The following is a 13,229-nucleotide window of genomic DNA, read 5'->3' on the forward strand; positions in this document are numbered from 1 at the left end:
CTTCTGGTGGTTGGTCAGGCCCGCCTTACTTCGGCAGACCTTCCCACACCCCTCATATCTGCACACCCAGTCATTCATTCTTCTAACATTCCTGTTCAGTCTCGCCACATTTGCCTCCCAAACGTACTCATGCCCTCTCTGACATTCCCACTCATACAAATGCTCCATGCGCTCTTTCACCATGCTCTTCCATCCATACCTATCTCTGCTCAGCCGCTCCATATCCGTCCAATCCACTCCCGCTTCCTTCAACATCCGCTTCCAGTACAAGACAGTCTTCCTCTTACGCCCTTTCATCACCCCGGAGCCTTCCAACCTCACATACCATCCTAGCACCATCGCTTTCGTCAGCCTCTCATTTCCCATCCTCATAACATGTCCCACTCGCTCCAACACACGCTTCTCAATCTTCCATCTCACACTCTTTACACTCAAACACTTCCTCACATCCCACATGTTCACTCCTCTCGCTTGCATTTGCCTCAGAGGCTGGCCATTCCGATCACTCCACACGTAACTATAGCACTTATCCATCCACTTTTGCAACCGATTCATATCCTTTACATACCACACTCTCGGCCTGACAATCATACAGCAGACAACTCTCCACACATGCCTCCACCACCCTCGCCTGACACTTCTTAGACATTCTCGACCCTTTCAGCCACCCTTTCACTCTCCACCACAAACTTCCAGCTCTCTTGATCCTGTTATTCACATCCACTTCTGAACTCACCCAGATCTCAAGTACTCTAATTTCACCCCCCTCTTCCGTCCCAAACTCAAGTACCTCCTCTTTCTCCTCATTTTTTCATTCCTCCCACTGATTCATCACTTCTTTCACTGCTCTCACACCATTCTCAATCTCACTCTTCACACCCACAATCGTAGTGTCATCCGCAAACAAAGCCAAGGACATTCTCACTCTCACACACTCACTACTCCCCTTCTCCCATGCACTCTCTCCAGCAAACGAACCCCCTGGCACCCATCTCCACGTCACCCCAACCTCTTCACCCCCGTTTCTTCTCACCACCTCCGCTTGCCTCATAACCGCCTGATGGTACACATTAAACAAGATGGGTGACGTGGAGCACCCCTCTCGCAGACCTCTAGCAGGCACCCAGCTTTCACTCACTCCCTCGTCCCCTCTCACCTTGTAAACAGTCGCCCCACTGCAAATCCACAATCGTATCCAGACATTTCCCTTTCATTCCATACCTCTCAAGCAGCCTCCACAAACCCGGTTTTTTCACTCTCGGATACGCTTTTCTCAAATCCAGCAGTCTCGTCACAGGCCCACAGGCCACTCATCTTCATTCATGCCCTCATTCCCATTCAGTTCTATTCTTCTCCTCAAGTCAACCACATCCTCTTGCATATGAACCATCATTTGCACAACATCCGCTGTCGACCTACCGTTGCCCTCTCCATACCTCTCGCACGTCACTCGTTCAAAATGCTCCCTAAATTCATTCGCACAGATATTCGCACTCGCTCCCGCCTTGCATCCCCTCGTGCCAATCTTCCTCAAACACTTATACATGTCACCCACTGTGCCTGTCGCACACGCTTCCTCACATTCCCTAATCTTATTCTCCCACCACTCTCGTTCAAGCCGCCTCAACCGTCTTCGCAAAGCTCTCCTCGCCTGCTTCACCTCCTCTCTCGCTCCAGCCACCTCTCTCTCCAGCCTCTCCATCAGTCTGCCATCTCTCTTCTGACTCAGCCTTTTCCTATTCCCCGCCAGTTGCACCCTTTCATTTCTCATACGCACCGCCGCACTCACTCTCTCATTCAACGCATTTAGCTCATCTTCATACCCAATTGTCGAGGGATTCTGTACCCCTTCTCACATACTCCACATTCTTCTTTCGCCGCCTCAGTCATCACCTCCGCAAGCACCTTCCATTTATTACCTTCATTTATTCTCTCATTTGCCTCAGTCATCCTCTCATTCGTTTCCACCTTGTATTCTTCTCTCTTCTCCCCATCTTTCAACACCTCCCACTTTATCCTTGCCACTCTCCTCGTATTCCCTCCTGGCACTCTCCATCTTCGCCCCATCACTCTCACAGTCATCACTACTGGCTTGTGGTCCGACAACTCGTATTCCCCCTCCGTCCTCATCTTTCTTACCATCCACCTCCTATCACTCTTCCTCATCACAATACCATCCAACTCATACCATCTACCATACCTCACATTAAACCACGTCCCTCTCCTTTTATACCTCATGTAGCTATTCACATACTTCAACTCATGCTCCCACACCAATCAATCAGATCCCTTCCTGCCTCGTTCATATTCCCAATACCATACTTTCCGCACGCCCCTTCCCTTTCATTCCCTCTGCCCACCTTCGAGTTAAAATCTCCCCCTATAATTAATTTCTCACTTCCACTACACGCAACTTAATTCTCAACCGCTCTTCTGTACCTCTCCATACCGTCATCATTCATTCCCCACACAGGCTGATACACTGATACCAGACGCAACCCTCCCAACACCACAGCAGTCACACTCTCCTCAAACATCTCTTCTGTCCATCTCTCACCCACACCTCTAAAGCCTCACCCCTCAAAACCACAGCCGACTTCTTCCCATGTACCACCACCACTCTTTCCACATCCTCCTCAGACGCCTCCTATTGTGCTCTCTCATAGACAATCTCTGAACATTCCACGTCACAATTACTCTCTCACTCCTTTGCCTCCCATCCACACCTCCATTCACAACCTCATCCTCTCCCTCTCGATCTCTCCTCCTCCTCCGACCCTCGTGACGCCTTTCCCTCCTCTCTTCTCTTCGCCTCTCTCCCACTCCCCTCCGCCCCCTCCAGTTTCTCGGCCAGGGGTGCGGGTGAATGGACCGAAGTCCAATCACCCTAAGGGCTGCTGCCAGCCTGTCCAAAACGGCTCGCCACCGTCCGGCAGGCACTGATGCGGGCCCCTGAGGGGCCCTCGCCTTGAAAGTTTTTAAGGTGGGGTCCGGGGCGGCTAGTCCCTTCTTCCTCTGTTGTGAGCCTGTCTCTTATACACATCTAGATGTGTATAAGAGACAGGATGTGCTAGACGTGGTGCAGGTGGTGTGAGTAACACACGCGCTGTGATGTGCTAGACGTGGTGCAGGGGGTGTGAGTAACACACGCGCTGTGATGTGCTAGACGTGGTGCAGGTGGTGTGAGTAACACATGCGCTGTGATGTGCTAGACGTGGTGCAGGTGGTGTGAGTAACGCACGTGCTGTGATGTGCTAGACGTGGTGCAGGTGGTGTGATTATTTATATATATATAATTTTCAGCGTCTATAAATTGCAACAATCAACAGGTTATACAGATATGTTTTCAATACGAGTAACGAATGTCATGAATCTTACCGCCATCTTTTTAATTGTAGTCCTTTATTGATCCGTTTTGATGAGGCACACAGCCTCGGACTTTTATGCTGCTTGCTATAGGACCGCATTTTCTCACCAGTATCACAACTGACAAACTAACAACGGAAGACTGTTATTCAAACGTCTGGGACCTTCAAAATCATCACCCTTGAAAGCACTTGGGAAGGGGATTGGAGGAAGAGGAGAGGGGAAGAGGGACGTCTCTCATGTAACGCCAAATGATTAATTGGCATCCCGTGAATCCATCAAAGTATTTTACGAAAACAAAGCGACAGTGAAACAACTGAGAGCATTAAAAATATTAATTTAATTTCATTCAATTATTCAAAAATACAATCGTTCAATTAGTAGCAAAGGAAAATTCCACATAGAATGGTGAGATTTATGCATTCATTGTTTTCATGTTTTAAAACGTAATTACGATTATCTCTCCGCAATCATCCTAACGCAAGACGCTCATTTACGACCAGCTTGAAAATATTTACATATTGTTGCCGATATATAAAAGACATGTATTAACATAGTGATGTCGGCGCTGAAGAGTAGGTCTGATATGGCCCATTAACTAGTCAAAATTGTTTATCATTGGGAAGTTTTCTGCATATTAATGATGATACATTAATTGATACCTCCATGTTGCGATTCTTGCATGCATTTCTACATGAATTATTAGTAAGGCATTATAAACTTACAAGCACTTTTCGCTTCATTTGTTGAGGGCCTCTGCGACCCTAAAACATCGTTGGAAACTCTTTCCCCCTTTCACTCTTATCCATGAAATATTACTGTACGTGCGTGCTTGTGTAACCAAAGCTCTTCATCAGGAATGTAGAACTTTAATCTAGAAACGTTATAAAATGGTAACAGTGATGTTGCTTACATCAGATCGATATTAGTTTTGCAAGTTTGTTCGTTGGACGTGATAATTTTCAATATATTAATCGTTATGACTAGAGGAGACTTGAGTATTGTTATGATTTGAGAGACAACAAATGGCTGAGAGCTTCCTCTACCCGCAAGCTTGTCTCCCTAACCCTCAACCAATAGAACGAGGGGAGGCAGTGGGTGTGAGTGGGGCTACAGTGATAGTGGGTATGAAACTTCTAAAGTGCACTCACAAACGCTAGTCCGATGTGTATCTATGATGCTGATTCCTTCGTGAAGGGTCGCTTGAAAATTTCAAAAATTTCAAAAATAGTATATAAATGAAATTTTTTTCAAAAATCCAGCGGTAATTAGGTATGACACTAATTCTGTGGGCCTAGCCTGATATTAATATTACAAAATACTAAGCGTTGTTCAATGTATTGTTACGGGCTACTTTTTATCCTTAAAAAAATTTAGTTCCATTCCTGCAACTCGCAACTTACGTTATTCTACTTAGTCTCATTCATGCAACTTGCAACTCATGTTCTAGGAACCCTCGATTGCCTGTATTTCCAATTTTCCAATAATTTGAAACCAAAAAGGACTGCACAGAAATTTACCATATCTTTATTAAAGCAAATTTTTCAGGGTCGAGCTCATCGTTAGTTCAACAATCCTGGAAAGTAGATACAATCAATAACGTACATTAATCTAAAATTCGCAGGCAGACAATAAAACCTAGCATGACAAATGAAAGACGAATTAACTTTAGGCGCTCCCAAGCAGCCAGACTAGTGTTGTCACGAGTCTCTATCACAGATACTCGTGGATGGAAGTCAATAAAATCCGGGTGAGTATATAAATAAAAATATACCAAGTATATAAATAAAGCGCAGATACCAAGAAAAATTAAAAACTACCTCTGGTGTTTGGATTTATCCCGGCACAAGTGTTTACAATTTCATGATGATAAGTCATCTTACGCAGCTATGCTGGTAGCGCTTATGTTCCAGTTCTGCTCTATAGATTGTTAAAATAATATACGCATTCATTTCACAGGCCGTGTTTGTGAAATGAAGAATGAATGCATGAACCTCAAAATGGTTATAGTAATGTAATAAATCCTATATATTTCAGAAAAAATATTTCGATCCATCAAAGATTGTAAAAAGGAAACGACGAAATGTGCATTGCGACGAAAAGCGAGCACTTCACTAGAGCCAGTAGACCAGGCATGAGAAGTGGTTATATTGATGATAGGTATAACCATGGATGTTGCACTAAGTGACGGAGGACATACGAAAGGAAGATAATTACATACTAGTTGCTGCACAGGACAGAAAATATTTTACTAATATTCTGAAGGACTTGAAAATAAATCTAAAGTGATTTCTTGCCCATCTTTCTTTCTGGTGACAGTGTAATTATGAGCGAATAATCCTTAAAGCGTATACGCCTTCCTGGTAATTAATGGGACGAGTTAATCATGAAGCCTCTAGCGTCTGCCTGAAGAACTTCTTAGCACTTCTCGATGTCTCCGTGTTGTAACATCGTAAATATAGTATTTATTTGATTACAGTAGTTGAAAATAAATTATTCGTTGTTCAACTCCCGTATTCTTATCATAAATCAATTCAAACGTTTCTAGAAATCTTGTCTTACCCGTGGTAAATGCATTAAGGATCATATTTTTTCTCGGCCACGCATGGACATTTGTAGTCATTCTCAAATTGCTGCGTCGGGTACAAATTTTAAATGAGGCTGTAAAGATAAAATCGTACGTTTAAATCATGCGAACAAAAATTTACTTGTTTACGAAATTCTCTTTCGTTGTGAGATGCTTTCACTGCCAGCACCTAGTAGATGCTGCCGCCTGTTTCTGGCGTTCCAGACTATAGTCTACAGCTTTATTAGTGAATGTCAATGTAAAGGAGTAGATGAAGATGAACGTTAAATAAAACGACACATGACATGACTAAAAATTTTCTTTATGAGATCTTCTTTTGTGGGATATCAGCATAAAATTTCCCGTTCGAATGGTGTATATGATTTCAGATGTATTTTTCTCATTGCTTTTTTTTTCTTGACAGTCTCTGGGAAATGGCCAACCCTGGGCGTACTGCCAGCTCAGCCCCTAGTCCATCAGCAAGAGATCTAGCTGCCGAAAGGAATGGCATCTACTACAATATTGTCGGTAACATGTACTTGAGCCCCAAGATCATGCGGTTCATTGTCGACAAAGAATGTGAGGAAAAAAGACGCTATGAAACATACAAAGAATTTGTTAAACGACAGCAAGAAAACTTCAGTGAAACAAAATGGAAGAAGGAATTAGGACATTTTTCGAAAAATGTAGCAGACATGAAGAGCGCGAGCGATCTGGACGTTAGTGGTCTCTTCTGTTTCATCCAATATCTGTTTAAATTTACTGTTGAGCTCAATGACGGAAACAGGGATTTTGCCGAATCGTTACTCAATGCGCTTCGTGACGTCAAGAATTTCCGCAACGATGTCATGCACAATGAGACCAAGATTGTTGATAAACATCATTTTGATGAATTGAAAAAGGCTCAGCTCGAGCTGATACGAAAAATTGGGAAATTTTATTCTCTGCCTCAGGACGAGGTCGATGTCTTGCAAAATGAGCTAAATGACGACACAATAAAACGGCTGGCCCCCGAAATGAATCAAATTCTTGATACGTGTTCGCGGCTGATGGGTCAGGGAAAAGAAACTGTAGCACAGCTCTTCGATGCCAAACTATCCAGTGAAGTTCTCATGTTCAACAACGACTCCATAATGCTTTCGTGTTCAAAAACAGTGAAACGTCAGGACGTTTTCCACGAACCTGACATGCTGCCAGGGGCTAACGAAAGCACAAAAGTTTCTTACCGAAACATATTTCATGCTCTTGAAAAGTGCATCGTGGTTTCTGGGGTCGCCGGAGCCGGTAAGACGACTCTTCTTAAGAACATCATACTGCAGTTCTACAATTCACATGATGTGGACTCAGATTACTTGAAGGAATTTGATCTGCTCATCTTGTTCGAATGCAGGGAACGCAAAACAAAAGGACTGTGTGACGTCGTCGATGAGCACTTCCCTGCACTGTGTAGCGAGAAAAGTAAAGAGGAGGTCCTCAAGGCTCTCTTCCACCTCAACGTCGTATTTGTGGTCGATGGCTTCGACGAAGTTAACAAAAGTTCCCGAGAAATCGTGAGTGAAATCATTAAGAAGACGTGGCGCCGAAACTGCCGTGTGTTGATCACGACTCGTCCGCATGTCGTGGAGGAGAAGCTGGCACCGCTGCTCAGGAGCTGTGATGTCAGTTCCACTCTGTACGAGATCCTACCGCTCAAGGAGCTTGCCAACCAACTTGTATTCTTGGGTCGATATGAAGCGGCCCTGGGCGACGGCACTCCGACTGGGGAGATAACGAGGAGCTTCAAGTCGATGAATGAAGATGTCAGAAGTCAATTCTTGGAACCCATCAATTTGGTTCATTTTTGTGAAATACATAGGCATCTCCCTGAGGAGATATCCTCGTGGCGGACGCCAGGGGACGTAGCGCCTTCTAAGCTGCGTTTGTACAGGAAGCTCATCAGTGCCAAACTAGTGGACTTGATTGATGCGGACTTGGGGGTCCTGATGGACGACATGTTCGCTCGGGTCGGGGCTGAAGCGCTGGAGCTGCTCCGTGACAACGTCGTGACTCTCACGGAGGAAGAGTTACGAATCCTAAAGCGGAAGTGTCAAGTTGAACTGAAGGGTGAAGACGAGGTCGATCCTGCAGTTGTACTCTCAGTGGTGCTGAAGGAGCACAAACCTTTAAGTTTGAACAGGAGTTCAAGCTATCAATTCAAGCACAAGAGCGAGCAGGAAATGTTTGCCGGTCATTATATCGTTCAGAGCATCATTGGAGAGAGCAATGACCCCCTCAACAGCATCCTGGGAGTCGCTAAGGACGGATTGAGTAGGTGAGTAACAGTATATGCGACAAATATCCTGCTTTACCCCCGCGCATTGAGCAGCGAGTTGCATAATATTCCCAGCCATGAGCAGCTAGTTGCACAATATTCCCAGCCATGAGCAGCTAGTTGCACAATATTCCCAGCCATGAGCAGCGAGTTGCATAATATTCCCAGCCATGAGCAGCGAGTTGCATAATGTTCCCAGCCATGAGCAGTAAGCTGCATAATGTTACCAGCCATGAACAGCGAGTTGCATAATATTACCAGCCATGAGCAGCGAGTTGCACAATGTTCCTATCCATGAGCTGTGAGCTACATTATGTTCCAAGCCATGAGTCGCATAATGTTCCCTGCCATGAGCCGCGAGTTGCACAATATTCCTAGACATGAGCAATGAGCTGCATATAAGTATTGAAATACACTTGTTTGCTTAAACCGCAAGTTAGCCAGGAATTTAAAAGCAAAAACAATACCACAAAAACTCACCATACCTTTATAAGAGAAAACGTTTCGGAGACCAGTTCCATCGTCAGTTCATGACACAAAGTTCAGTTTAAACGTTCAGTCCTAGAATTTAAATACATTCAATTTGTAAAGTAAAATCCACTGACATGTATTAAAACGAAAGGCAAGTAAAGGAGACATGAAATGAACGGTAGTAAGCGGCCTATCTATTTACTATTCCAAGAGGAAAGGAGCTAAAAGCGGCATTCGGACTAGGCTTCTGTTTGAATATATACAGGGATTCTACGATTCGTAAATCAGTAACACCGGATGTGGAAGCAAGAAATTTAAAATCACTATCAGATACAGATGTGTTGCACTGCTCGGCATCAACACGTACAGCAGAATGAGGTAGATGTGCCCTTTCCACCTGTTGGTTCTCTTTTCTATAACTCCTGCCCTTAACTACCTTGTATAGAAATTGCGTGACGTCATACCGACGTACGCTGATGCGCACTGCGCACAACTATATCTCTAAACTAGTAACGGCTGCATGAGAACAGGAAGGATATCCTTATACCTGAAAAACGAGCCGATTTCAAAATTGTTAACTAACAACACATGAAGATTTACATCCGGAAGGTTTTTATCGAATAAAACTTTTAATTCCTTTGACATATTCTCAGATGCGGGGCCAAAGTAGGTAAAAGAACAGTAAACAACGTTCCTATTGTCACACATGGGAACAACTTTAGTATATTGCTTGGACATAAAACTTTTTAATTTAGGTAAACACCAGGTGCGACGGAAAGCCTTTTGTGAAAAGATACTGCGGAAAAATTCAAATTCAGAGTGCATGGCTAGGAAAATAGCCATGTAAGTAGTAGTCGGCTCGTTTTTTAGGTATGAGGATACCCTTCCTGTTCTTATGCGTTCGTCACTAGTTTACAGATACGTATAGTTGTGCGCAGTGCGCATCAGCGTACGTCGGGATGACGTCACGCAATTTCCATACTAGGTTGGCCGAGCATAAGAGCAGAGGTTATAGTTCGGAGAATCTACTTGCACATCCACCTCTTTCTGCTGTACGTGTTCATGCCGAGCAGTGCCCAACCTCAACCTCTGTATCTGATAGTGATTTTTAGGTTCTTGCTTCTACATCCGGTGTTACTGATCTATGAATTTTAGAATCCCTGTATATATTCAAACGGAAGCCTAGTATGAATGCTGCTTTTAGCTCCTTTCCTCTTTAAATAATGAATAGATAGGCCATTTACTACCGTTCATTTCATGTCTCATTTACTTGCTTTCCGTTTTAATATCCGACAGTGGATTTTACTTTACTAATTGATTGTATTCGTGTTTTCTAGGACTGAACTTCTGAACTGAACTTTCTGTTATGAACTGACGATGGAGCTGGTCTCGGAAACGTTTTCTCTTATAAAGGAATGGCGAATTTTTGCGGTATTGTCTTTGCATTTATATTCCTGGTGAGCTGCGTAATATTCCCAACCATGAGCAATGAGCCGCATACTGTTCCCAGCCATGAGCTGCATAATGTTCCCAGCCATGAGCAATGAGCTGCATAATGCTTTCAGCCATGAACAGTGAGCAGCACTAAGTTCTCAGCCATGAGCAGTGAGCAGCATAAAGCTCTCAGCCATGAGCATGGAACAGCAAAAAGCTCTCAGCCATTAGCAGTGAGCAGCACGTAGATCTCAGAATGAGTGTTGAGCAGAACAAAGCTCTCAACATGACCATTGAGCAGCACATAGCTCTCAGCCATGAGCAGTGAGCAGTACAAAGCGCTCAGCCATGACCTTGACAAAGCGCTCAGCCATGACCATCACCCCACCCGCGGATCCCGGATGTAACGTTGAACGTGTTCCGTCTATTTACCCTCCTTCGGGCCAGCTGATGCTAGATGCTGTTGCTTGTCACTTGCTGTGGGTACTTTCTCATAACTTTACAATCCGGGATCTTCTTCAGAAACTTGTCCAGTTGTCTCTTTAAAGTCGCAACGGTAAACTACCCTCCTGTCAGCACCTTTAGCAAGGCGTTAAACAGTGGTGTGGGCAGGGTGGCTCAGTGGTTAAAGTTCAGAGTACCAAGATTGGAGCAGAGAGGCACGGGTTGGATCCCAGCTCTGTGCGCCAGTTTCTGGTCAGAATCGGCAAGGAGGCCGGACGGTTATGCACAGCAGAATTGTAGCAGTGAGTTGCGAGTTCGAGACCGCAATAAGCTGTGAATGTTCTGCGATGTTAAGAATCGGCGACAGGCCTACGGCCTACTAAACGCTGAAACCGCTATATAAACAGCCTTGGTCCGATCACGGACAGTGATCCCTCACGAAAAGTCTGTACTCAGGCCGCAGTTCGGTTATTGAATGGGGGAATTATTCTGCACAGCCTCCCTCTCCTTTCGTTGTTGTACGTCACAATTTTGGAGATCTCACATTCAAAGTGGGGAGCCAGTCCGGTTATCATCTTCCAAGTGTACAGGAAGATATACCTAGAGCCCTCTTCTCCTCTCCAGTAAGTACAGTCCCAGGTGTTTCAGCCTTTCCCAGTAGTTCGGGTCCAGCCCCCTCATGCCGCTGATCCTGTACGTGAAGGTCCGCTGCACTTAACGAAAACTTATGGCGGGACATGAAAATTCGAGACAAAGAAAATCAGTTTATTGAAGAATGTTCGGCCACGTGCTGTTCGTTCGAGTCTTTAGATGAAAGAGTAAACGCGCCAATCCCGCCAAATTCGTTCAACGAAGTGCCTGATGATGGATGACGTCAGAGTCACGTCATCACGTCGCTGATGTATGGAATAGCAATTGGGAAAAATTAATCAATTACAGTCATATAACATAGGGAAGAGTTTCTAGCGCCAGTATGACTAGGACCCTTTTTTCAATCCATTTATCAATTCAATCAATTAAAAGTGTTGCTATCAGTTAATTCAATTATTATTAGTACGTTATCTATTATCATTTGCTTTAATGTAACTAAATAAGGCACATCGTCTTTATTATAAGAACAGGCCGTGAAGCGGCTTAGGATCTTCACAAAACACCTTCCGACACAGAAATGCACGTACTTTCCTCCGGACTTACGGTGTATGGATTGAGGATCGGCCTGGCTTAGGATGGGTCACACCGTCACATGGAGTGGGTGGAAGTCGACGGTCCACAGGGCGGCTGGCGTAGTGAGCTTTAAGTCTCCATCAGTGCTCCACAGATGAGGCTACAGCAAACCGGTAGGGTGGGATCCATGAAGTTTGGTTCTGTCAAATGCCCGAATGAATCCCGCGGGAGCACTGTAGTATCCAGAGAAGCTGACGAGGTGTGTCTTGCAAGTTTTGTCTTCAATTCCCCCGTAGGCGCTCCGTTTTCTTAATAGATTTATTAGAAGCTCGGAAAGAGAACACGCACATGGCTATGTCAGGAAAGTGTTTTGTTTATCGGATGCAAATTAAATTTTACTAAAGCTAAGTTAGATTATTAAGTGAAAATTATTTTACGGCAAGTTTTTCTATGATCAAAAGTTTCCCTCAAATATAAGGATATTTGATAACATAGACTTTATCATTATCGGCGAATACATGACGCGAAGAATGTCGAACTGATGAGTAGCGACAAATAAATATAAATATTCTTAATGGAGATATAATACTTCAAAAGAAAATTTGTAATGAAATGTTTATACAACCTAAATCTTCGTCTATTGCCGGTAGCTCACATTACCAGGTACCTGGTACTCACAGTACCAGGTACGAATAGCACCGAAGAAGGTAAAGGTATGGCTTGGGTAATGTAATGTAGAAACACGCAGCTATACTATTTGAAAAGATCGCTCCTGAGATTAATAACTTTCAGTGACTCCAAAATAATGATTGTTTCTTAATAATTTGGGTGTAGAAATACAGTTTCGAATGCTGGAAACTGTAAGTCAAAAGTTAAATTAGACTGCACTCGTGATGAGATTCTAGCTAAGAGATTTTAAAAGATAAGATGGTTTCAAACAATGTGGATGTTATAAAATAGTTAAAAAATATTATTATGAAGTCTCAAATTATATACTAGTGAACTATTATAAATAAACATTAGAAATAGTTTCCGCAATTTTTCATTTAATAAAATAAATAGAAGAAATACTGATAATAATGGGCATAATATGCCTAATGAAACGATGACATACTTCGATCAAGAGGATAAGGATTAACATCTTCCCTTTCTTCGTGTTTGAACCTCTGATGTTATTGCCGAGGCCGGGATGTGACGTTGCCAGGTTTTTGCAGCGCCGCTATACGAGACCAACTCCATCAGAGGAGGTCGAATGCCTGGCCAGAGCCAAGGTTTAACCACCCACAAGTGTTGTGGACATGCAGAAGCAAGTTTGCAATGCCCAAGCCATGCTCCCATCACCGTCCATGGCTGGCAGTATGCGTCCAAGTCAAAATGTGCGCTCGACTTTCTGAAGAAAAGTCTACGTTCACAGACCATCTCCGTAGACATAGCCCTCCGACGGATGGCACGACACCGTCGGCGGGCTATAAC

Source organism: Hyalella azteca, unplaced genomic scaffold (genome assembly GCF_000764305.2).
Source record: "Hyalella azteca isolate HAZT.00-mixed unplaced genomic scaffold, Hazt_2.0.2 contig13023, whole genome shotgun sequence".
NCBI classification, from domain to species: domain Eukaryota; kingdom Metazoa; phylum Arthropoda; class Malacostraca; order Amphipoda; family Hyalellidae; genus Hyalella; species Hyalella azteca.